General features: G+C 38.6%; 2 pseudogenes; both read left to right on the top strand.

Moving 5' to 3' along the window:
* The window catches only part of LOC101328381 (olfactory receptor 13C3-like), a 341,867-nt pseudogene that overhangs the window by 149,207 nt on the left and 166,468 nt on the right, over positions 1–26,192 (top strand).
* Positions 10,029–21,035, top strand: LOC109552354 (WD repeat domain phosphoinositide-interacting protein 3 pseudogene; annotated as a pseudogene).

The raw sequence follows: 26,192 nt of genomic DNA, 5'->3' as shown, positions 1-26,192 counted from the left end.
TCTGAAGATCTTAAATGCCTTCATAGTCAACGGAAAAAAACTGTTTAGATTTTGCATTTCTGAGTGTATTCACTAAAGAGTAGAAGTTTTCTTGATTTCTAAGAACCTATTTTGCAATTTGAGAAGCTTCTTTAGATTGCTCTGATTTGAGCTAAAAACTTCCTTAAGCCTTTAAGACCAGTTAAATAAGGTGAAAGGAGGCATCTGGTGACTTAATGAAACCAGACAATCAATCTGAGTTGAAAAGACTTTTCTTTCCACTCTTCTCTTTAATGCTTTCCTCTTGATTTTTGAATAATGTCTTTTCCCAAATCAAATGTCTTCATGTTCAGAAAAACTGAAAACTTCCAGCAGATATTCAAATATTTGGTTTGCATAACTGCTAAACGTTCCAAATTTTGGAAACATCTAGACAACTGTTCCTGGGTATCTTCTATTACTCCCAAATCAACGTCTATCCACATATATATGTTTTTGTGAAATTTTTTCTGTTTCTCTATTGTATGTCAACTCCTTTGTGAGATGACTGACAGTGTCAATATTCATACATTATTTTTGAGAAAATATAAGAACACAATGATTGTGCTGTTTTCCAACAGGAACCTGGACAAATGAACATAGAAGCATGGTACATAAGACAATCACTGTCCTTCTTATCCACTCATAGCCATAGGCTGTACAATGTTAATCATAAGAGCATAATCATAACCTGAATTTTAAGGACACAGAGCTTCCTGTAGCATTAAAATTAAAGTTTTGAGAAAAGATAACAATTACTTTGAATCTACCTTGATTATTTAATATTAGCAAATATAATAGTTAACAAATAATGAATTGTCCTTTACTAATAATCGCAGTGGAGTGGTTGGGAGCCTGGTAAAGCATGAGAATATATTATTTACTTACATATATTCTGACTTCTTCTCTAAGTAATTTATTGTGTTTTTATATGAGAATGTTTAGAAATATGCCATTAGCAAGTTGACTGCAGCTCTTCTCCAAATTATTTTTGTTCTGGGAACCAGACTGAAGGAACAAATGCAATCTGGGCATACAACAAAGGGAAAAAATATATATAGTGTACTGTTTACTGATTTTTAAAACTTTAGTGGAAGTGACAATCATAACTTTTGCTCTCATTTCATTGGTCAAAGAAACTGACATAGATAAGGAAAATATCGATGGAATATGAAACATAATCCTCCTGCAGGGAGAGATACTGAAGGAAGAAGAAAAAATCCAACTCATCACACCCTTCATGAGCTTATTTTTATCAGTCTGTCAGCTAAAAGTACTCCCTAGTATCTTTCACAACTTGCTGTTTCCTAATGTGTTGTGTTTGCATGTGATCTGAAATTTTAAATCTGCCAGAATCCTTTGTTTTGATTTTCCTTCTGGCAATTTCCTACTCATTCTTTAAGAACTATAAGACCTGTAAAGGCCCTCTTAGCATCAAGAAACTATGTGGTATATTTAGAGTTACTTTTACTGAGAAATTTCTCATAAGTACATAACTCATTTCATTATAGCCACAGCTGTATATGTCAATGAATATCCAGTGCTTGTGCAGTCACAGCCTCCAAAGTTGAAGCCTCTTGAGTTGGAAATAATACCACATTTGTTTTATTATAAGTGGTGCAGGGCAATTAAAAAGACTGATAGAGAGATACCTGTCTTTGCTTCCATTTAAAGGCAGATATGTTTATTTCTTGAGTTCCCTAATGTGGGGAACAAACCCATCACCACACCTCATCAGGCAGAAGATTTCCTCACAGGCCATGTGGGCTGAGTATCAAAAGATCACTATGTAATTAGCATATTATTTGGTATATTGATATATTGTTTGGCATATTCAAAACATATCACTTGGTATATTACTTTTTTTCTTACATGTAGTAACCCCCAAATGGTTTTTCTGTCTCCTTAATGTAATAGTTGCCCCTTATGTCCCATCTTTAGTTCAGCAGTCTTGTTCTTCCATGAAATTAGTTTGGTGGTCTCCAGACCGTCCTTCATCCCATAGCAGAGAGACCACTGTAACTGCAATAAAGTTCTGCTGTTACAGAAGACTACAGGGCAAAGAGTTGCAGACACAAATGGAAATAACATTTTAAAATCAGAACACTCTTGCTCTTCTCCCATACTTCTGGGAATTTCTCAGGCTCTGTGTCTCTGGGGGCTTTAGTTAGCCCTAGAGTTTCATAAACCTGAGCCTATCTGAGGTTTATGAGGCTCTTGTGGTTTTCTGTATTGTAAGGAGCGGTGAGAACTAGTAGAACTGCCAGCTGCTAGTAAAACCCATAGCTTTTTTTTTTTTTTTTGGTTTTTCTTTTTTTTATAAAATCACATTAATTCTTTTTATATTTATTACATGTTAAAGTGATAATATTTAGGTTATATTGGGTTAAATAAAATATATTGTTAAATTAAAAACATAGGTTTAGGGCTTCCCTGGTGGCACAGTGGTGAGAGTCCTCCTGCCGATGCAGGGGACTAGGGTTCGTGCCCCGGTCCGGGAGGATCCCACATGCCGCGGAGCGGCTGGGCCCGTGAGCCATGGCCGCTGAGCCTGCGCGTCTGGAGCCTGTGCTCCGCAGCGGGAGAGGCCACAACAGTGAGAGGCCCGCGTACCGCAAAAAAAAAAAAAAAAAAAAAAAATATAGGTTTGTTGAATATATGATAAATGTGTTAAAGTATGAAATTTGAAAGCCTAAAAGAACTCTAGAAATGATCCAGTCTAGAGGATGCTAAACATTGCTGAACATCAGAATCACCCTGGCAGATTTTTAAATTATGGATGCTGGAGTTGAAGCTGCAGAGAAATTTTGTGGATCTGAAGTAGGGTGCAGATGACTCAGTCATCAGATCCAAGCCTCTCTTTACATTTTATCAGTCTCTTCTGTTATCTTCCCACAGTATTCAATTCAGGAAGCTACAGAGAGCAAGTGCATATAAATGTGATTGAATGACATCTAGTATACATTCAGAATCCATTTTTTGCTGACAGTACCTCCTATGCTTGTCTTGTAAGAAGATAGACACCTAGGATATTCTTTCAGCATGTAACATTTAAGTCAGCTTCTTTGCTTTTGATGGGCATGTCTGATTCCTACCTACTGGTTCCCACCTAGGTTGCAGAGTTAGAGAGTAACCTGAATATCACCCCCTACCACCCCCACCAAGAAATAAAAATCTCTAAAAGGAGCTTCTGTTTAACCTGCTTAACTAAAAAATAATGCTCATGAAAATCCTGGGATATTTCTCAACCCCTCATCCTAATAAAAAATTTTAATTTTCTAATTCAATGTAATAAATAATCTTGAACACTACTATATGCCAGATACTCTGCTAGGTGATGGATTATGTGACCTTAATTGCACTGATGAGAGCATACAAGATCACAGCAGAAGACTGAGCTCGTTATTATCCTATCAGCATCCTTGCCCCTCACACTCAGCTTAATTATGTGCCCCTAACATGTTCAGGGATGCAACTTCAATGCCTCGGTACACTTTACTTGCAGAGCCTTTCTCTCTGTTAAGGTTGCATTGAACAAATACCACTTTTTACTCTGCCCTCTGATTTCTGCTTCTTTTCTTTGCTCAGGACGCAGTGTGCTTTTTCTCCCTCAGTTCTTCTTATGAAATCTAAAACACTTTTAACTAATTTCTGGATTTTTTTGTCTTTTGAAAGTAGTTACATTCAATTCTCAAATAGTTACTTAGAAGAGAATACCACCACCTCCTTTATAAAAAGAATATGAATTAAATTTAAAGTTTCTGCCACACAGATTCAAGTAGTCATGTTGCAAACACCACTGACAATCCAAAAGCAGTCTAGTTAATTCTTAGGTGCCATACTGACTGGTTCCAGGACAAACTTGTTTTTGTTCCATACCCTTGCCATTGTTGGTGTCTTGCCTTCACTGTTGGCCAAGAGGCATCATGCTTGATCTTATGTGAATTTGGTCAGTACTGTTTACTTTGTTGTCACATCAACATAATCAATGTATTACGTGTGTTGTTGGTACCAATCATTTTGAATTTAATTGCTTTTCACGATGTCTTCAAAAAGCTTGTTACAATTTACCAATTAAATAAAAAGTGTATGTATGCACGATGTCCTGGACACAGAACAGCATGATATATGACTATAGTCTAAGTGTAAAAAAAAAAAATCTAAAAGTATTCTTTAAATGAGTAGCAAATAAAAAAAAAATAAATGAGTAGCAAATAAATATTCTAAATGAAAAGAAAATCATGCCATAGTTTCATTGGTAGGAGATTTTTTTTCTCTTTTAGTGGTATATAAAATGATGTGTTTCACAGTCAGTTTTTTTTTTTAGAGGAGGCATTGTGCCTGGCAAAACATACATTCCCAGCTTTACTTACTGCCTGACATGGCCAAGTGATTTAGTTCTACATATTGAGATATGACTACAAGTCATTGGGTTGAGATTTTGGAAAAAAAAAAAAAAAGAGAGAAAAATAACTCTTTAAATGGGCAAACTTCACTGGCAGAGGCTGTCTTCCATCCTCCTCATTGGAATGAGGACTTGACACTGGAACTTGAGGACACTTCTTAAGATCATGTGACCTGGAATACATGATAAGGATGTTAGAAATATAGGGGTAACCTGAGTATTTTATGAATTTATGGGACCAAGGTACCAGCCCTGGACTTCCTACCTGCAAACTCCCTGGTATATGGGAAAAATCAAATCTTGAATTTTTACTGTTTTTCAGGGATTTGTAACTCACACCTGATCACAAATTTTATTGCTACACATAGATTCAAATGCATAACATGAAATTTATGAAACTTCAATAACACCCCAATGAAAGCATTTCTAAATAATTCAGTAAGAATCGTTTTGCAGGATGTTTTATTTATATAAGTAATTCATATTCATTGTATTAGAATATGTAGATGAATAAAATGAAAATAAATTGTCATCATCTAAATTCCCAACATTAGATTACTAATTAACATTTTCCAATGTAAATAATAAATATAAACAAATAAATATTAGATTCAAACTTTTACAAAGATATGTCAAAATATATATGCTGGAATCAAAGTGAAGAATTTAAGGGTGTTCATTGTACTATTGTTCCCATTTTTAAGTAGGTTTAAAAATTTTCAGGTTAGAGATTATGTATACACATGTATAGATGTATATGTATAAAACTTCTTCGTATATTTTCCAGAACATTTGGTCGCCAAATACCATACTTGGAGAAACTTTGGCACTTCCTTCAATGCTTCTTTGGGCAAACTCAGGATTCCAGCACTGAGAACCAAATATTTGAGTCTCTATTTCACTGAGCCTAGTCCCATAACTATCTTTACCCAGAGAGTTGAAGGAATTCTTTTATTTATTCCCCTTCCCCCAACCTAGATATAATATCCCTCAAACATACACTCACTGCCCAACTTAAAAACTGAAATGAAAATTCTGACAATGCAGAGGTGTGTTATATTATAGAACTAATTAGAATCCTTTGAATTTGAAAGAAAAAGGGAACCTGCTGTATTGAAACAGAATTATCAGAAAATGCCTGCTCTGAAGCATATTCACATTTGGTAAGTGAATAGCTTTCAATATGTTGTTCAGGAATCCCACAGCAGATCATTAATGAGCTAGTCCCCATAACTGATTACAAGTCCCTTCTAGCAAGGGATGTAATTAAAGTCTTAGATGTTTCGATTTTCATGAATAGAAGTTTGTCCTCCCTTGGTGCCTTTTATCCATGCTCAAGAGTTCTTTGCAATTATTAGCTCATTAGTCCTAGTGGATTTTTTAATTTAATTGTAAATTAGTAGACCCTGCAGAGTTAAATATAAAACAAACAGAATGTTAATACCCCATTTCATGAATATATATACCAATGGCTAAACATTTATTATCTCAACATATACATTAATAATACCAGCATTGACTTCAACTCTCCTCTAAAGCGCAATTCCTTGCTTCACACATGTTACTACTCTGTAGAATTTATCCCAACCTGAAAGCTCCTTTTTTTCCTTTTTTTTATACACCATTCCAAAGTTTAGCTTTTTGTAGAATTTATTTTTTATTGGAATACAGTTGCTTCACAATGTTGTGTTAGTTTCTGCTGTACAGTGAAGTGAATCAGCTGTATGTATACATATATCCCCTCCCTCTTGGACCTCCCTCCTGCACCACATCCCACCCGTCTGGGTCATCACAGAGCACTGAGCTGAGCTCCCTGTGCTATACAGCAGGTTCGCACTAGCTAGCTGTTTTACACATGGTAGTGTATTTATGTCAAACCTAATCTCTCAATTCATCCCCTCTTCCCCTTCCCTGCCCCATGTCCACACGTCCATTCTCTATGTCTGCGTTTCTATTCCTGTGCTGCAGATAGGTTCTTCTGTACCATTTTTCTAGATTCCACCTATGTGCATCAATATACGATATTTGTTTTTCTCTTTCTGACTTACCTCACTCTGTATGACAGACTCTAGGTCCATCCACATCTCTGCAAATTTCATTTCTTTTTATGGCTAAGTAATCGACATTTCATGGCCAAGAGGTACATGAAAAGATGCTCAACATCACTAATTATTAGAGAAATGCAAATCAAACCTACAATGAGGTGTCACCTCACATCGGTCAGAATGGCCATCATCAAAAAATCTACAAACAATAAATGCTTGTAAAAGACGGTGTGGAGAAAAGGGAACCCTCTTGCACTGTTTGTAGAATTTCTATATATGCTCATATCACTACTTTGGTATATTAGTATAGTAAAATCTCTCTCATACTTTATGGACAAACATTTTGATCAAATACTCTGATTACTGAAATATCATTGTAACTATTTTTCAAGGATCTTACATTGTCATTGCTTCCATTAACACCTTCAACCTGGGAAGGAAATCATGGACATTTCCAGTGTTTCTAAGGGCCTGAGAAACACTTGACCTTGTGCAGAAGAGAAAATATCAGGTGTAACTGAAAGACTGAAAGAGGACAAATATTTATCACTTCGATAAATAGAGAAGTGAACTCTGTTCCCCCTGAAATTGATAAAAGATAGGGAACTGTATCATTGACAGCTGAAATTCTACCCAATTTCCATTCATCCTCCAACTCTAACATCCCCCTGAGACTCACCCCCTCCCTCAGTCTGTTCCAGTGCTGTCATTCCATTCCTGGTATTGTGGGCCTGCATGTGACTCAAGCCTGGCCAGAGTATTGCTTTCACTTGACCGTGGTGATTGGCGCATGTATTAGTTTCCTGGTACTGACATAGCAAAGTACCACAGACTCGGTGGCTTAAGCAATAGAAAGTTATTATCTTACAGTCTTACAGTTCCAAAATGAAGGTGTCGACAGGGTTAGTTCCTTCTGGAAGCTGTGAAGGAGAATCTGTTCCATGCCTCTCAGCTGGCTTCTGGTGTTTTGCTGGCAATCTTTGGCACTTCTTGGGTTCTTCTGCATCATCCCAATCTCTGCCTTCACGTGGCATCTTCCTTGTGTGCCAGTGTATCTGCAAATTTCCCCTTTATAGGAAAATAGGACACCAGTCATTTGGATTAGGGACTTACCCTACTCCCATATGACCTCACCTTAACTAATTAAATCTGCAGTGACCCTATTTCCAAACAGGGTCACGATCACACGTCCTGGAGGTGGGGAGGGGTTAGGACTTCAACATATGAATTTGAAGGGGACACAATTCAATCCATGAGTCCAATATAAATGCATAAGCTAATGAGATTCAGTGAAGTGCAATAAGAATTTCACTGTGAATCCTAAGAAATACTCTCAGACTTTTTCCTGCACAGAAGCATGAAGGGACAGGAGCTGCTGCAGTCACATTATAGCTGCTGGGTGGGAGTGAGGTTCTGCAGAAAATGTATCTAATGTTGTAGAAGCAAAGCCAAGAAATGAAGATAGAAACGTCTATTTGCTTCTTGTTGAACACTGGGTAAAACCATATCTGAAGTCAAATACCCCCTTAAACTGTTCAGTTTTATGAATGAAAATATTCCCCCCTTTTTGTTAAACCTGTCTTAGTATCACTTTCTTCCCATCGCCACAGAAATAGAGTCGTAATTAATATGATTAAAGAGTGGGATTAGAGATGGGATATTCATGTGAACTGCAAAAAGAAGGGTGAGGGAATGAATAATTCCTTTCTGCTTTTCTGTTTTTGTATTCTTTTAGATCAAACTCAACTTGATGAGTTCCTGCACAGTAATATGTAATGCCTTGAAAGCATAAGTGAATCTAATTATTCTGTTTCTATGAAATATTGAATTCCTTCACATAACAGCAATACAAAAAGACAATTTCCTGTAACAACAAGTCTCCCAGCAAAGAATCAAGGTACATGTTCCCAGATGCTGGGTCCATGCCTTGCTGGAAATAAAGAGACAATCAAGCTGAGGGCAAGAGGATTAGCACAGATCACAGGTCAAATGCAGACAGTCAATGACATTGAAAAGTGGTCTTCCATCAGAGACAATGTCCAAACAGTGGAATTAGAAAGTTCGTGGGGGTGGGATGGGAACCTGACTTTCTAAGTGCATAGTGGTGATGATGGCATGTCAGGCAAAGTCGCATCATCTCTTAGAAATATTTAGGAGCAGGGACGAAGGGGAGCAAGGCCTATCTTCCAGAAGCACGGCAGACAATAACAAGTCAGGCACATGTGCTGTGTCGGGTTCTTCCACATGTATCATTCACCATGAATCTTCAAAATACTTTAAGCACTCCACCACTTACTTTACTTGTATGCCCTAGGAACCCAAGGAGCCTGGTTTCAGAGCACCAGTAGTCTTCTTATTGTCTCTAGTGGTGTTTGATAGTGAGGTAATTCTAGTCAGGGAGGAGACTTATGCCAAAATTATCATGGAGGTGCCTGGTACCCTAACTATAATTTCCATATCTTGTTCGTTGTCTAAGGGTGTACCATACACTTGAAGCTAAATTAGCTTCTCACTGGTTATAGGTGAAATACAAAGCAATGCTCAATAGGAACAGAAAGGAGAAAGCGTGAATGGGGGGTAAGAAATTAACAGTATAAGGAGCAAGGGAGATGATACTGTACAGAGACTGCCAATGTAACGGTATGTAAGGAGCATAACTTCATGCTGTTTTTGGTAATTTGGAGAACTCTGGAACTATTTCAATGCATAAATAAGGGTACTCAGCCTTGGAACCTCACACCTCTAAGCTGCAGGCTCACGGCAGAACAGTAGCCTCCCGATACATGCATGACTGTATAGGACAACTTCTGTGCCTCGTCCTGGTCTTCCTGGCCCAAGTTTTAAGCCAGCTGTTGTTGTAACAACCAGCTTCACACACATATGGGATCTGAGAGCTCCTCAGCTTTGCCTGTCTGCATGCCTTCTGTTCTGTGCTCCACGTCTTCTCTGACATTGTGGTATGGGATACTTGTAGCAACTGGGTGGCACTCACACTTGTGCAGACTGGAATGCCATAGAATAAGCATCTGATGGGGCAGTCCTTGACTACTGGGAGATGGGAGCTGGTACATGAATGGCTTTCTCTTTTTTCCTTCCAATGAGCAATTTGGAGGCACATTCTACATTGCAACTCAGAAGATTCCAGCATAATCTAGCCCCAGTGCCCACAGCTGTGACCAACTCAAGAACACCCCTTGTACTGTTCCCTGGCATTACACCTCACCCTCTGCCACCACCAATTACCTGCATTCAAGTTCTTATCTCAGGCTCTAATTTCTGGGTGGAACCCACACTACCAAAATGACCTTCTGGGTTCGCTGTATGTTTTACAGCTAGAATCCCATTGTGGTTCAAGGGACTTAACACTTATAAATTCCTAAATCTTTTTACAGTAGAGGATGCAAAAAAGAGTTGCTGATGTGCGAGAAGTAACAGGCCACAAAGCAAAGCTGGCAATTGAGAGTATCAAGCGTTGTGATTTGGGTTCATATTTTAAATCTTCACTGTTTTCTCTATAATGTAGGTCCTGATCAGAAGCCACCCGGTTCTGAACTGGTATCATGGTTGCAATAGCTATGGATGGTAAAAGTTCCTGTCTTTGCCTTTTCCACAGGGGCCTCCAGAGTGAACTTTGTGAACTACATGTTAAGTCAGACCAATTCAAATTCTCTAAATTTGGTACTCGGCTTCACGTTTATGTAGATTTGCTTTTTGGAGTATGTGGAAGAATGAGAGTGGGGATAGCAAGTGATGGTAGGAAGTACGTAACTATCTAAAATATTTTATTCCTAAACTTGATTACACATAAAAATAACCTGGAGAAAAAATTTTTTGAAAATATGAATTCTTGAGCTCCACCCCAAAGGTCCTGACTCCATTGATCTAGACAGAGTTCCTGAGATCTATATTCTTAAAAGCTTCCTAAGAGATTCTGATACATGGCCAAATTAGGGAAATAGTGATCTAAATAATTCATGAAGGATTTTAAGAGAATTTGTTACCTAAAACTATAAATTTTTCTACCACAGGGCTGGAAGCTTAGGCATTTTCTAAATCACATTTCCTTACTTTTTAGTGAGAAAAAGTATTAACTTCTTGATTTGGGAAGAGGAGTTTAGAATTTAATTTTCAAAATAAAAGGTCTAATTTCATATGTTTTGATCTTTCTGAAAATTAACACTTAGAGGTAACTTTTTACATACTTTCATTTAGAGGCATCTATAGACAAGCTTAGTTTTAAAGAACTCATGTATAGGTGTAACCACATAATAGAAAGTGTACACAGTTAATTATAATACTTCATCAACTAATTAGCATTAACTATACAATTAAGATTTTGATTGAAAAAGGCAATTAAGTTGAAGATAATGTCAAAACAGAAATGCACCTGAAATATGGTGCAAACTGCAAATTATAGTACGTATGTTTCACCTTCACCTTCTTTTTGTTGCAATTCATGGGGATACCAATTATACTTAGACATATACATGGACTTATAGAAATCGTCCTGTATCTTGAGACTGCTGAGTATGTGCTGAACCATTGATATAATTTATGAAACCATCTAATCTGAACTGCCTGAATGAGAAATTTGGATATCTCACTTGGCTATTATCTGATATTCAGAAAGTCTCAATAGAATATATTTAAAAAGATGTGAATATTTGACTAGTATTAAACTGCAATAAACTAGAATAAGGGTCTTTGAGAAATTGGAGTCAAGCTAGCAGTTTAATAAGACATTTACTTTTCTGAAAGCCAACTTTATACTGAGTCTGATTTAAACCTTTGGATCCCTCCAAGAGCAGTGCTTCAAGTTCAGTCTCTTTTATCTAATCTTATTTTGCCTGTGACTGCTGCTTTTACATCTGAGAATCCCTTATTATGAGTCTTAGAAATAGAACATTCGATTATGAGTCACTAGTGGAGTTTAGGGCCCTCAAGGGAGTAGACAGTCTTGGATTTTGAGGTACAGAAGCAAAGCATGGTCCAGAAAGCTTCTGTACTAATCATAGGGCATGTTGTAGGATACTCTAATACTGGTGTAAAATAAAAGAAAAGGAGAAATAAAATCCATAGTAAAAGTGCCTCTGAAACAAAGCATGAATGATGACCATGCATTTTGGCCACTGTGGAAAAAGCAGGATGTTTGACAAGCCTTTTTTCCACCCTCCTTATTTTTATTTCCTTTTCCTTCTTTTCTCCTCCACCTCCCCTGCTTCCTGCTCCTCTTCATTCTTCATCTTTGTCTTCTTCTCCTTTGAATTAAGGGGAGGAAGGGGGTTTTCTATGCTTTGTACAGTGGGTCACTTTGGAATGCTCCTAAATGAGAAATTTGTCTTTCATTTTTTCTTTGCAAGCTGCTTATGCTATTGTGTCTAGACGCTAGATCATACTGCCAGTGAGAGCCAATTAAGAACATCTATGTTAATATCAAGGCCACCAAGTGCACGATTATCAGACTGTGCTTATGCTTTAGCCATACACAAAACTCTACAAACAGTGGCGGGCTGGTCAGACAAGCCCCTGGGGCTGGGGGTGAGGCTTCTGATTTAAAGTGTGTGCTGATTTCTGTGGTTTAAAGTACTCTCCCAGTAGCTGATTTCAAGATATCAGCATGATGAATTGAATTTAGAGTTAGGGAAGAGAGCCACTTTGCACTCTGCTTGTTTTGTGAATCAGCTGTATCTTTTCTAAAGCCCAGAGTGAACTACTAGGTGATTGATGTGGGACAATTTAAGTTTAAGTGTAAAGAGCATGTGTCACTATAGGAAAGAAAAGGGAAATTCTAATGTAAAAATTGCTTGGGAAGCCTTTTATGAGAGTTAACTGAAACTAGGGGAGCTATAATAAGCTCCCTACTGAAAGAGCAGGGAAACTGGACTCAAATTTCCTGGGACTGTTATTTCTGGTCTCCAAGATGAGGCACTATCAGTGCCTTCTATTAACCAGTGTTCCTTTATGTATAACCAGTAGTTACCTGCTACATCATTTACTGTAGACTATTTTGCCGCCTTCTTTCTTCATGTTAAGGATTTATCTAGCTTTGGATGCCATCTGACTTATTGAGGAATAAATAGGGAGCTCTCCAGGTAATACATCAGTACCCAGATGTTCAGAGAGTTCATATCCATCTGGAAATATTTCAATGCTCAGCTCAGTAAAAGTTGCCTAAGATTTTACAAGCCCAATAGCTGTCTATTTTCTCTACATTATACCAGACTTGAAGGGGCTACAGCTTCTAAAGTGGGACAGGGGAATGGGAAGCGTTCCCATTAGAATTAGAATCACAAAAATTTGATCAAACTCATTTGTGATCACAAGTTAGGTTTTCTGTTTAAGAAGTTGATAATATTGATTATTTAGTCATAAACTCTTTTATATGAATATCCATTAGATGGATACCTTCATGAGAGCTAAAAGTAAGTTTTTTTCACCTAAACTTATGCTGCCCCTTATCACTGTTTCCCCTAGATATGATTCATTATATCATAGGACAATGGAAAATAGAATGCAATACCTCTTAACTATTTAAATGTGTCATGAGACCAAAAGCATACCTTAGGTGATTTGAAGTAGATTCATAATCTGAACAAAATAAATTAGTGCTGTGTTGATTTTAGTATCAGAAATCTTTTGGTTCAATGATGTTTCTAATTACTCAGCCATAAAAAGAAACAAAGTTGAACTATTTGTAGTGAGGTGGATAGATCTAGAGTCTGTCATACAGAGTGAAGTAAGTAAGAAAGAGAAAAGCCAATACCGTATGCTAACACATATATATGGAATAAAAAAAATGGTTCTGATGAACCTAGGGGCAGGACAGGAATAAAGATGCAGAGGTAGAGAATGGACTTGAGGACATGGGGAGGGGAAAGGGTAAGCTGGGATGAAGTGAGAGAGTAGCACTGACATATATACACTATCAAATGTAAAATAGATAACTAGTGGGAAGCAGCTGCGTCGCACGGGGAGATCAGCTCGGTGCTTTGTCACCACCTAGAGGGGTGGGATAGGGAGGGTGGGAGGGAGGAGCAAGAGGGAGGTGATATGGGCATATTTGTATACGTATAGCTGATTCACTTTGTTATATAGCAGAAACTAACCCACCATTGTAAAGCAATTATACTCCAATAAAGATGTTAAAAAAAAAAGCCTGTATAGTAACATGAAAATATGTGTGTTAGAATATTATAAAAAATTATAAGAATCCAAATTATATGTAATTATTCACAGACCTATGCATAGACTGTAGAAAATACACTGTATTATTAATATATAGCAAAACTATTGATAGTTAATATTATTTTTTATTTTCTAAATTGTACATAATAGCAGTACATTACATAAAAATTTTAAAATAAATTTATAAATAATCACTCAGTTCATAATTAAAACAATTACCAAAAGAAAATCAAAATCTTTAAAAATTTTGGCTTTATCTCTATATGGGAAGAATATCTTAATTTCTTTTTATGCTCGTTAACTTTCAAATCCTAGATCAAGAATTTAAAGCCTGCCTTTAAAATTTCTCACAAAAAAAGATTTATAGAGTTTTAGAAGTGAACAGACACTACTCCCTGTGATTTTTATTCATCTTCCAAATAGAAACCTTCCAAACCTTTTTCGTCCGTGAGTCAAAGTTTCTAATGACTTAATTTTTCAGGAAAAGTAGGGCAAAGTTTGATGGTCAAAGGACATCTTCAGAAATCAAGTGAGGTCAGAGATCACTGAGCAGATCCATACCATCTGGGAGGTCAGAGCCAACAGAGACGGTTAAATCTTGAAAACGCAATTTACCAGAGGCTTTGAAAGTTCTCTGAGGGTCTCTTATTGCTTTAGGCATTTCAATTTTAATTTTATCCCAGGTTAAATGAAGTTATTGTTATTTTAAATTATAAAATATGTGCTTGTTTTGGAGGATACAAAATATGGGAAGAGAGAAAGATGAATAAAGACAACATTCTTGCCCCATGAAGGCAAAAATGGCTAACATTTGGTTGTGTTTCCTTTCAGTATTTTTCCATGAATATTTTTGCTCACAGGTAATATAAAAATATTACTGTATGCACAATTTAAGTTCCTATTTGGCTTCTTAACAGCCTAACATAAGAATTGTTCCACATTACTTCTGGAAACACTAAATAAGTTTAAATTGTTGGATCAAAAATAGGAAATTACACAGTAGAGTAAGGTGGGGACTGAGAGTCATGGGGTTCAATCCCCAACATGTCCGTGTTTGGAAGTACAAATATGGTACCAGTTTCTGTGGCTGGCAGGGAGGATGGAATAGGTGGACCAGAATGAGTTGGTGCAAACAAATCACCTAATAAGGGTGTTAAAATACAGGTTTCCTAACTCTAGATACAAGTATTCTGATTCAGCAACCTTAAGGTAAGACTCAGGGTCCGCATTTTTAATAAGGACCTTGGGTGATTGTATTGCAGGAGATTCTGGGACCACCCATTGAAAATCAATGGATTAGATCACATTTTGTTTTCAAAAATTGTTATGGAGGAGTTGGAAAAGTCCATAGACAATAGAGGACATGCAGGAAAAATACTAAAGTTACCAGCACTGCCTCTCTTGAGTCCAGGAAACCCAGAATAAGTAGCTCCCTAGGCGTAGCTGGTCAAAGGGCTACAGCCACACTCCTCAAGGCCCACAGTCTTTTCCAAGCTGCGTCAAGCATTCTTTACTGTCATAGCATCCTTGCTTTTCCTGTCTCTTCCCTTCATGAATGCTTCCCGTGACCTTTCAAGTCTCAAGTTTAGTTAATGTAGAGTTCATACTGGAATGTAGGTCTCTTGACTCTTTTCCAGGGATATTCCTGCTTGCACCATCCTTCAAATCCTAAATTTCAGGGTTCCCAAGCAATATCTCTTTCAGGAAGCCTTTCCCAGTTCTTCAGTCTTTTCTGTGTTTCTACAGTAACTCCCCACACTCCTGTGAGCTTACTTCTTTCATTATGTTTATAGTACAATTAGTTCACTTACCATCCTTCCCTACTAGACTGAGTTATCCTAGTGCCAAGCATAGTCCTTGGCACAGAATATATACACAAAAATGTTTAATTAATTAACAAATTTTAAGGCATTTATGGTTAAAAGGACATAGCAAATCTACATGGTATGTTTTCCTCTCCTTGGTTAAGCTCTGTGTTTTTTCAGTTGCCAATATTTTGAAGTTTCATCTCTTGTTTAGGCAGCATTTATAGTAATTCATCTTTTCTGAAATAGCAGGAGTGTATCATTTCACTCTATTGTACATACATCTTGAGGTAGGATTTCTTTTTAAATTTATTGATTTCAATTGGTTGGCCCGATTTCCATCAGAGGTTTCATTTTAAGTTGTTATTTTATCCTCTGATCAGAATTACTACTCTGTAAAGGAAAGGAATAAAGTGTTCAAAGAAGATAGTTATGTCTATTGGCACTATATTAAAATGCAAATGCAAAGCAAACTGGAAGAAGTCAAGCTGCCAAATAATCTGGATCATTTCTGAGTCCAGGAGAAAAATTCAAATTACTCCTTTTGTCTATAGCAAGCCATTGCAAGCCTCTACATGCTTATTCTTTGAAAGAAAAACAAAACTAACTACAGAAGTGAACCGGAGGATATTCATTCTTCATGCTAGGTTACCCAATAAGAGCACCCACTGACACTTTCTAACATATTTTCAAAAATAAACTTTTATTTGAAAATATATTTATAATGCAAATTATTTCTGAATCATTTTGGGTTTCAAGGAAACCCCAGCCCCACCTTCTTAGCCCCCAAACTGACTCCAGATACCTTTCACACCTGTCAATAGACCTAAATATTGACCCTGTTTTGTTTACCTGTTGGCAGTCATTACCTTTGGGGATTCCCTTCACCTAAGACTCTCTGAGAGTTGTACAGAATCCGTCCAGCTCCTTGCTTTCTTGTAAAACTTGGACATAAGGCTGCATAATTGAAGAATTTCCTTGCTAACCCTCATCTCAATATGTTGTCTGACTCTCTATTACCTTTCTAATTTTATCCCTTCCATTCTGCCTTTGCCTTACTCTGTTCTAGCTTCTTTGATCTCCTTGCTGGTCCAAAGCCACCGAACACTCCTGACCCAGGGCCATCATCCTGTCATCTTTGCTCGCAATGCTACTCCTTTTCCCCTGGAACTCAGCTTAGCCTACCTCCTCACTTCCTTTGGGGTCTTTATTCAAATGTCAGCTAAGCAAAGAGGCTGCATTCTCTATTTCTTCACTCTGCTTCATTATTTTTTTTCACAGCATTTATCACTCATTGACACATTAGGCTGTTTAAAGTCAGTTACTGTGAACCTGACTATGCTAACATGAGAACAATGACTGTTTTCTTTATGGCTCATGCACCAGCACCTAAAAAAGTGCCTGGCACATAATAGGTGCTTAAAAATATTTATTAAATAAATGAGTGATTACTATGGGGAAATAGTGAGGCAATTTTTGAAAAGGATAAGTGACAAAAGTTCTGAGGTTTTAAAAGAGCATTTAAAATAAAGTTCCTGATCTTTATACCTTAACTCCTTTGGAGATAGTTATTAGAACTAGTGATATTTATAGACTCAGTTTTCATTTCTGAGAGGAATCCCATCGTTGCTGTCTCCTTTTTCACACCCTTGACTTTAAAACAGAACTCCATTTTCTGTAGGAATGCAGGTTTGTGTCAAAAAATTATATATAAAAATGGCATCATAAGTACATTCTGTTCGTTTTTTTTTTTTTTAAGGTCTAGAATTTATTCCTTGTCCTTGTTTTCTCCAATCTTATAAATCTCTTTTCTTGGTTGTCAAAAACTATCATATTTTACAATAAAAGTAAATATATGAAATTTAAAAGTAGTACATTACAAACTATTTGGAAAATTGGAAAGAGAAGAAAAATCCCTCTTAATTCTACTGTACCACAACAGCCATTGGTTATATTTTGATGATCTAGACTTTTTTCTACCCATATATATTTTTTTGAATTTTATTTATTTTTTATATAGCAGGTTCTTATTAGTTATCCATTTTATGCATATTAGCGTATTTATGTCAATCCCAATCTCCCACTTCATCATACCACCACCGCCCCACCACTTTTCCCCACATTCTGTTTTATAACTTCATGTTACATAAGACTAATACAAGAGTACCCATTTCTGTCAAAAAATAACCTTCACAGTGTAGCTTTGAAGGATAAAACAATTCTCTTGATAAATCCCCAATAATGAGACATTTAAGTTATGTCTAATTATTTTTTAGCTTCCTAAACTATAGTGAGATGTTCATTTGTGTAGAGAAATCTGTAAATTCATCCATAGATACTTCTTTTTTTTTTTTTTTTTTTTTTTTTTTTTTTGCGTTATGTGGGCCTCTCACTGTCGTGGCCTCTCCCGTTGCAGAGCACAGGCTCCGGACGTGCTGGCTCAGCGGCCATGGCTTATGGGCCCAGCCGCTCCGCGGCATGTGGGATCTTCCCGGACCGGGGCACGAACCCGTGTCCCCTGCATCGGCAGGCGGACTCTCAACCACTGCGCCACCAGGGAAGCCCCATAGATACTTCTATTGGCTAACTTCTAGATGTAGAATTGTAATCTCAGAAAGCATGGCTATTTTTAAAGCTTTAGAAGTACACTCACAAATTCCCTTCCAGAAAGACTGTAGCAATTCACCAGCAGTGCAAGAGAGTGACTATTTATGGTGTCTGTGTTAGTTAGGGTTCTCCAGAGAAACAGAGCTAATAGGATATAAAAGGAGATTTATTATGAGGAATTGACTCGCACAATTATGGAGACTGAGAAGTCCCACAACTTGCCACGTATAAACTGGAAACCCAGGAAAGCCGGTGATGGGATTCCCTCTGAAACGAAGGCCTGAGAATGCGGGGAGCTCATGACATAAATCCCAGTTTGAGGGCAGAAAAAGAGATGAAATATCCCATCACAAATAATAGGCAGAAAAGGGGGCAAATTCTTCCTTCTTCAGCCTTTTTGTTCTATTCAGGCCCTCACCGAATTAGGTGACGCCCACCCACATTAGGTAGGGCAATCTACTAAGTCAACGATTCAGATGCTAATTTTATCCAGAAACACTCTCACAGACACATCCAAATATAATGTTTAATCAAATATCTTGGCATCCCCTGATCCAGACAGGTTGACATATAAACTTAACTATCACAGATCCACCCCTTGTCAACTTGGCACTCATATCCATCTCTTTAAGCCATACTTAATTTCCATATAAAAACAGTAACAAGGTTATAATTCCGCCTAACATGGTACAACTTGCATGCAACCGAAAGCCTAACCCTTTTGCCAGAAGAGGAGCTCTTGAAAAAGAACACGCTCATTAACCTAGACTTTTCCACAGAATTCAAGGAAGCCAAATTGAGGTGAGGCAGAATTGTCCCTTTGGACCTCGTGATTAAGGTGTTTACATGCGCACACAACCCCTACCAGTTAGTTGCATGTCTTTAAAACCTACTATAACTCTAAAGGCCTTTGTGTCTTGTGTCCCAGTAGTAACAATCCCTTCTTGGACTTCCCAGACACATACGTGAGTCAGGTGCAGCTTGTGGACCTGGCCAGCACCAGGATGCTGCCAGTGGACATCCCCGTACAGGAAGGTATCTGGAGCTGCACTGCTCTCGACCTGTAGGTGAAAAGAATTGCAATCTGAAAAGGGGACTCATGAGAATATTTGCTGCTTCTATCGGGGCATTGAATCCAGGAACTATGAAGAACATCTCAAGCAGTAAATATTTATCATAGCATGCTTCCCTCATCTGTGTATCTAGTGGCCATGGCACAGTGTACATTTTTGCTGCCAAAGATCCAAAAGAATAAACAGTTTAGTTTGGCATCAGCCAGTTTCCTTCCAAAATACTTCATTTCCAAATGGAGTTTTCCCAAATTTCAGGTTCCCTCAGCTGATCACCCCATTGAAGTGCTGGGTGTGTCTCTCAGACCCCTCTGGGGCTAACGCTGGCACACTGTGGACCTGTGGGTAAAAGGCAGGAAGGGATTGCCCCAATGACCTTTGGCCTCAAAGCCATATGAAGTCTTTTCCTTTCCTAAGGAAGGCTTTCCATTTATTAAGAGAATAATTACCAGGGCATAAGTAGATACTTAAGTGGCTTTGAACAACTTGTACCTGACTGTTGGTTTGTTATCTTATCACAGTTCAGCTGTGAAATTTAGCTCTAGCAGTTCCACTGCATCCTTTACATTTAAAATTTGAGGGGACTCCATATAAACTTAGGAGCTGGGTTGAGAAAAGGGTGAACAAATTGAAATTTGTTTTTGGCAACAGAGTCCCTCCTTTTTACTGGGCCTACAGTGAAGAAATGAGCAAATTGACAAATGTTAGTTCTTACAGTGTAACAAGATTTAAATAGGATAATAATACCAGCAGTTCACCTTAGAAATGGAGAAAAATTCTTTCTCCAGTCTGAATATGAAGAAAAGAGACACATTATGCTAGAAAACACAATGTGAACATTTCCCCTTGTGTAAATTGAATGTTGGGATTTTTCCGTGCCTGTAACATTGTTTGGTTATGTGTGCACACGTGCTGCATGCCACCGTCCCCTGTTTCTGTGTTGGAGTTGTTAGAATCGATGCGAAACACCAGACCCCCTGCAGTGAGAGTCCAAGCATGTTGTAGTGTCACTGTGGGGAGTAGCCATCCTTCCTAGGGGTCTTGACTGGGTCTCTTAAACAGGAAGAGTCAGCTTTATTCAGGGTTAAGACTCAATTCTCTGTTATGTGTAGGGATCAAAGCAATGCATAGACTTTAAAAATTAGTCATTTAATTTAGAGTATATGAAGGAAAATATTCTACACCTCTTTCAACAAAGTGATACAGGAGAAAGTGTCCTCTGGTGATTTCTGTCGGTGTTGAGAATAATGCTTTAGTCTGTCATTTCTACTTATGTTTCCCGACATCTTTTTCTCTCCCCAACGTTTATAAGAGCTACACACTAATATTTTGCAAATGAAAGGCACATGACTTTTTTTTAACATTGGGTAACTACAATAAGTTATGGGCTCTATATTGTTAAGTACCATTTGAAGCATATATTTAGTTTTCTTAAATTCTTGATAAAGAAATTTAATTTTGTGTTTTTGATTTCAGGTTGCAAATATTTAGAATCAGTATAGCAGCAAATTCTCAGTTTTGCAACAAACATGACAAAGAGACTAAAAAGACTAAAGCATGAACATAATATGGTAATTATGCACTTCGTGGTCTTGATCTTAACCCAGGTGTCCTTAATAGGCTCCCACTGGCAGCATGATATAGAGTCCAGATCAACAGCTTAACCAGCTTGCTAAAAAAAAAAAAAAAAAAGAAAGCCCAAACTCCCCCATTAGGGGCATTCCTGAGCATCCTAAAGCATCTATAATACAAAGAAAATTCCCTTCCTCCCTTAATTCAAAAGAAGGAAATTGGGCTTCCCTGGTGGCGCAGTGGTTGAGAGTCCGCCTGCCAATGCAGGGAACACGGGTTCGTGCCCCGGTCCGGGAAGATCCCACATGCCGCGGAGCGGCTGGGCCCGTGAGCCATGGCCGCTGAGCTTGTGCGTCCAGAGCCTGTGCTCCGCAAAGCAATTCACAGAATATGGTTGTCCAATAAGTATTATGAAACAAGCCTCACTTCACATATAATAAGGAAAAATAATTATTAATTATATATTATGTTTTGCCTGTCAAGCTGTGCACTTCTTAGTGCAACTACAAATTAGTAAAAACTGCGCAAAAAGTAGTTTGGCAATAAGTGGCAAAAACTTTAAAAGTGTAACTTATACTTTGATCCAACATTTCTATTCTAAGATTCTGCCCTTAGAAAGTCACCAGAGCTGTGGAGATGTGAAAAGTGATTCATGTACAAGAATGAACATTGCAGAGTTCTTAAACTATAGAAAATTAGAAGCAATGTTAATGCCCACTTGTAAGTTAATAGTTGCATAATTTATGAAATAACCTTATAGTGCAATATTATACAGCTATTAAAATATTGTTTTCAGAGGACATTGAATATTATAGGAAAACACTTATGGCATAATTTAAATGAATAGAAATAAGTGATAAATATATAATATTATATATGTGTGTATGAAAGGAGTGTGTGAAATATTTATGATAGTTATTTCTAGGTCTTACCTTTATGAATAATTTTTATTTTCTCCTTTATACTTTGTCAGTGTTTTACTATAAACATACAATCCATTTTTAACAGAAAAGCACTGTTTTATTTTAACACCTAATAACTTCAAGGGAAAAAAATCTGTGAAACACTATTAATGCATTTCACTTCCAAAATATATTTCATTTTGATAAAGTTTTTGTTTTGTTTTCGATTCCAAACTTGTGCTTTAAATTTACCTTTGTGGAATAAAACTCTCAGTTTTAGGAAGTGACATTTTAGCACTTGTTATTCTATTGGAAAATTTTACCAAACTAACCCTCAGTTCAAACTAGTAGTGATTGATGGGTACATATGTTGAGTAACGCACACGGAGTTTTCACAGGAACAGAAACATTTGTAGAGATTGATAGAGCAATTCTTTTCAGACAATATACACTTTACTTTTCTAGACATTCACACTAAAACAAAAAAAAGCAGTTTTCTTAGTTTGATCTTTTCACTTCTTCATTTGTTTTGTGGAGGCATGTCTTCTGAACTTTTTTTTTTTTTTTTTTTGCGGTACGCGGGCCTCTCACTGTGGGGGCCTCTCCCGTTGCGGAGCACAGGCTCCGGACGCGCAGGCTCAGTGGCCATGGCTCACGGGCCCAGACGCTCTGCGGCATGGGGGATCTTCCCGGACCGGGGCACGATCCCGTGTCCCCTGCGTCGGCAGGCGGACTCTCCACCACTGCACCACCAGGGAAGCCCTCTTCTGAACTTTTGTGTCTGTAAAATAGTGCTCTGGATGAAGCAAACATAAAATTCATAAATAAAAAGTTCTTTGATTATATGCACAATCCTGAGGAAAGCATTTAATTACATCATATCTTAGATTTTACATTTTAGAAATTGGGATAATATTTGCATTATTACTATGGTTTTAAATTTTGTGTCTCAAAGAGGATTTGCATTCTCATTATGTCCAGGAGGCCTTGCAATTGTCCCACCACAACTACCAATCTGATTATGTGCTTCTCTTCTTAGCGATCTTCAAATTCTCCCCCTGGCATTCAGGATAGTTACAGAGACGTTAGCACAGCTTTGAAGGATTTACAACCTATTTCCTCTGCCCAAACTTCTGTCCCTTCTCGCTACTCCACCTCTACCACTCTTCAAGCTGTATTCCAGCTATCAAGATTTTCCAAAAGAGCTGGCTCTTTCCAAACTCTGTGTCTTAGTTGGCTTTTCCTTTTTCATCAAATATGTGTCCCTAGCTTTTCTGGCTAGCAAGAAAAGCTTCAGCCTGTATGATTCATCACAGGTGTAATTGTCTTAGTGAAACCTTGCCTGATAAATTAGTCCTTCCATCTTTATTCCCACAGCACCCTCCAGACAGCTTCCCTTGTACCATTTATTGATATTATGCTGTTATATACATATATAATTGTTAATTTATGGCTGTGCCTGCCACTGGACTGTGGGCTTTGTGATGATGGGAATGGTGTGTTTCCCATTGCTGGATGTGTTCAAGTCCAGTGCTGGAACCAAAGGATGAGGCAGGCTATAGTAGGAACCCAGCCTTGGGTGGGTGGTTTACCTTGATGACTGTGAGTCCCCTTTTAGTTCTAAGCATATGGAATTCCCATGCCCAACTCACCATTCTCAGTGGGGAAGGGGAAGGAGAAAATTGGGGCTAGGGGCTGGGCAGAGGGTGAAGTTCCTAGTAGCAGTATATCTTTTCCAATTTTAATCAGCACGGTTAATAAATACATTCCTTTCTCCTCACCATTTCTTGAGATCCCAGGGCTCTGATAAATAATGAAAAGCAGCTCTCCTGACTATAAAACATTTGAGGAGACTGCTGGGCTGATAATAACTAATGTTATTAAGCATTTGCTATGTGCCAGGCATTCTTCTAAGTGCTTTACATATACTAATGCACTTAATCCTCACAATAACTCCGTGAGTGAGGTATCATTAGTGTAGATGAGGAAAGGCAGGCATAGCTCATAAACCTTGCTTAAATATATATTATGAGTAAGTGGCATAGCTATGATTCACACCCAGACAATATGATCCAGGTCCCTACAGCTTTCTGCCAGCCACGGTCAAGGGTACATTGTCCTCAGAACTATTGCCACCTTCTCCAATTGTTAGCCTCTTAACACTTAGTTATGGGGCTCAAGGTAGCACTACCAGAACATAGCTGTTTTCTGAAGTAGTTACCTTCAAAGTCCAGGAAACAGCTTACCAAGTTCATGTCGCCTTGTTACCCTCTGCTCCTCTCATTCTTCTTACTCTTCTTACTCTTGTTACTCCACTTTTCTTTCCTTCACTCCCATTTACACACTGTAGCCAATTGATCTGAAAATATACAAATATGATCATGTTACTCCCCAGCAAAACAGTCCTTCAGTATCACCCACTGCTTTGGGGATGATGTCCAAACAGCTGAGCATAAAATGCAGAGCTTGGGGCTTCCCTGGTGGCACAGTGGTTAAGAATCCGCCTGCCAATGCAGGGGACACGGGTTGGAGCCCTGGTGCGGGAAGGTCCGACATGCTGTGGAGCAACTAAACCCGTGCGCCACAACTACTGAGCCTGCGCTCTAGAGCCCGCGAGCCACAACTACTGAACCCGCACACCACAACTACTGAGCCCACGCGCCTAGAGCCCATGCTCCACAACAAGAGAAACCACTGCAATGAGAGGCCCGCGCACCGCAACGAAGAGTAGCCCCCCCCACTCGCCACAGCTAGAGAAAGCCCTCAGGCAACAATGAATACTCAACACAGCCAAAAATAAATAAATAAAATTAAAAGAAAAAAAAGCCTTGCATGAGGTGGTCCCACTGTGCTAGTGTCAGAGCTGTGCTTGGTAGAAGCCAGAAGCAAAGTAGGGGATTAGGCCTTAAGGAGACCCTAAGGGCAGCTTCAAGATGTGAGGCTCAGCACATATATATGCCCTAAATGCCCCAGAACTTCTCCAAATCCACGGGGTTCTCTCACACATTACATATGTTGTTCCCTCCCTGACCTTTGCTCCTCTTCCAGATGAATTTGTATTTACTCTAAAGTACTGAGTAAGGCCAGACCACAAAAGGCTGGTCCAGGCTGAAGGAGTAACTGCTGAGACTTGGCTTAATTTGTTTCACGGGATTGGGCAGAGGAAGAAGTTAAACTGAGATGCAGTTGCAGCAAAGGCCTTAGCTGATGCCATGCTGTATACTTTTCCCGTGGTCACTGTAACAAATTACCATAAAATCGGTGGCTTAAAACAAAGCACATATTTTCTCTCCCATTCTGGAAGCCACAGACCTTAAATCGGTATCACTGAGCCAAAATCAAGGCGTCTGCAGGGCCACGCTCCTTCTGGAGGCTCTAGGGGAAAATCCACCCCTTGCCTCTTCACGTGGCTGCTGGCATTCTTTGGCTTGCAGCCACATCACTCCAACTTCTGCCTCTGTCTTCACATCACCTTCTCCTCACGTGATTACATTTAGGGCCCACCCTGCTAATGCAAGATCCTCTCTCAATCATTAAACCCTCTGGTTAACCACATCTGTGAAGACCTGGTTTCCATACAAAATAATATTTCCGGGTTCCAGGGATTAGGACTTGATATCTTTGTGGGGCTGTTTTTCAGCCTACCACATATGGAGATCTCTGGAACTCAGATTACCCACCAGAATTACCCTCCGTCAGAGGCAATGCAGTTAAACGTTTGCATACTTGAAATGATAAATCAGGCTGCCCCCGGCAATGGAGGCATTGGGACCCCTTTGGAGGAAGGTGATTTCCAGGGGACAAAACAGCTTTGAGCCTTCAACAGATAACACTGCTGGCAGCTAGGGTTGAGGGCTTTGGTCCTAAAGGGGTGATCTGGGTGGTGCATCACTACACCTCTTCAACCTACTACCTTTTTATGGCCTGTGACTGTGCCACTGTTGCTGATTTCTGGGATTTATTCCTTACTGTGTCATGAAGCTTTCTACTGCACTGGCCATGGCCTACCACAAGGGTATAATTTAAATAACACTTTGTCTGTAAACCTTCCTGTATCTTGCCTTTCTCCACCTTCTCCTCCTCTGCAGAATTAGTCTGTCTCTTTTCTGTGTTGCCATGTTACTTTATTCATACCTCTTCTGGTACTTATACCCATTGTGTAATGATTAATATTCACCAGTACATCTTCCCTTACTAGACTGTTAGCACCTTAAGGGTGGGGTACCTGATTTGTTCCTGTTTGTAATCGTCTCAGTATCTGGCAGACAGTAGGTGCTCATAAATGTCGAATGAATGAACCATTAAATGTAGCTTAAAGCAGCCTCTGTCTCTTCATCAGTTGGTGGAGCAGACAGAACAGCCAACTATGTGAACGAAAGCCATCAAGCATGTCTAATCCAAGTGATTGAGTGCATGTCGGGAGGCAGTAAAGTAAACAATATCTCAAGGGTCACAGCTGTTTCACTCTGCCTTTCAGCCAAGAAATGCCATGATTTACTTTCTGCTCTTGCCAAGGATGAAGAAATAAAGTCATAAACAAAGAGTGAAAGAGTGAGGAATTACTCAGTTTGGATGGACAGGTC

This window comes from Tursiops truncatus, chromosome 6 (genome assembly GCF_011762595.2).
Source record: "Tursiops truncatus isolate mTurTru1 chromosome 6, mTurTru1.mat.Y, whole genome shotgun sequence".
NCBI classification, from domain to species: domain Eukaryota; kingdom Metazoa; phylum Chordata; class Mammalia; order Artiodactyla; family Delphinidae; genus Tursiops; species Tursiops truncatus.
This window is presented reverse-complemented; position numbering and strand designations above follow the sequence as displayed.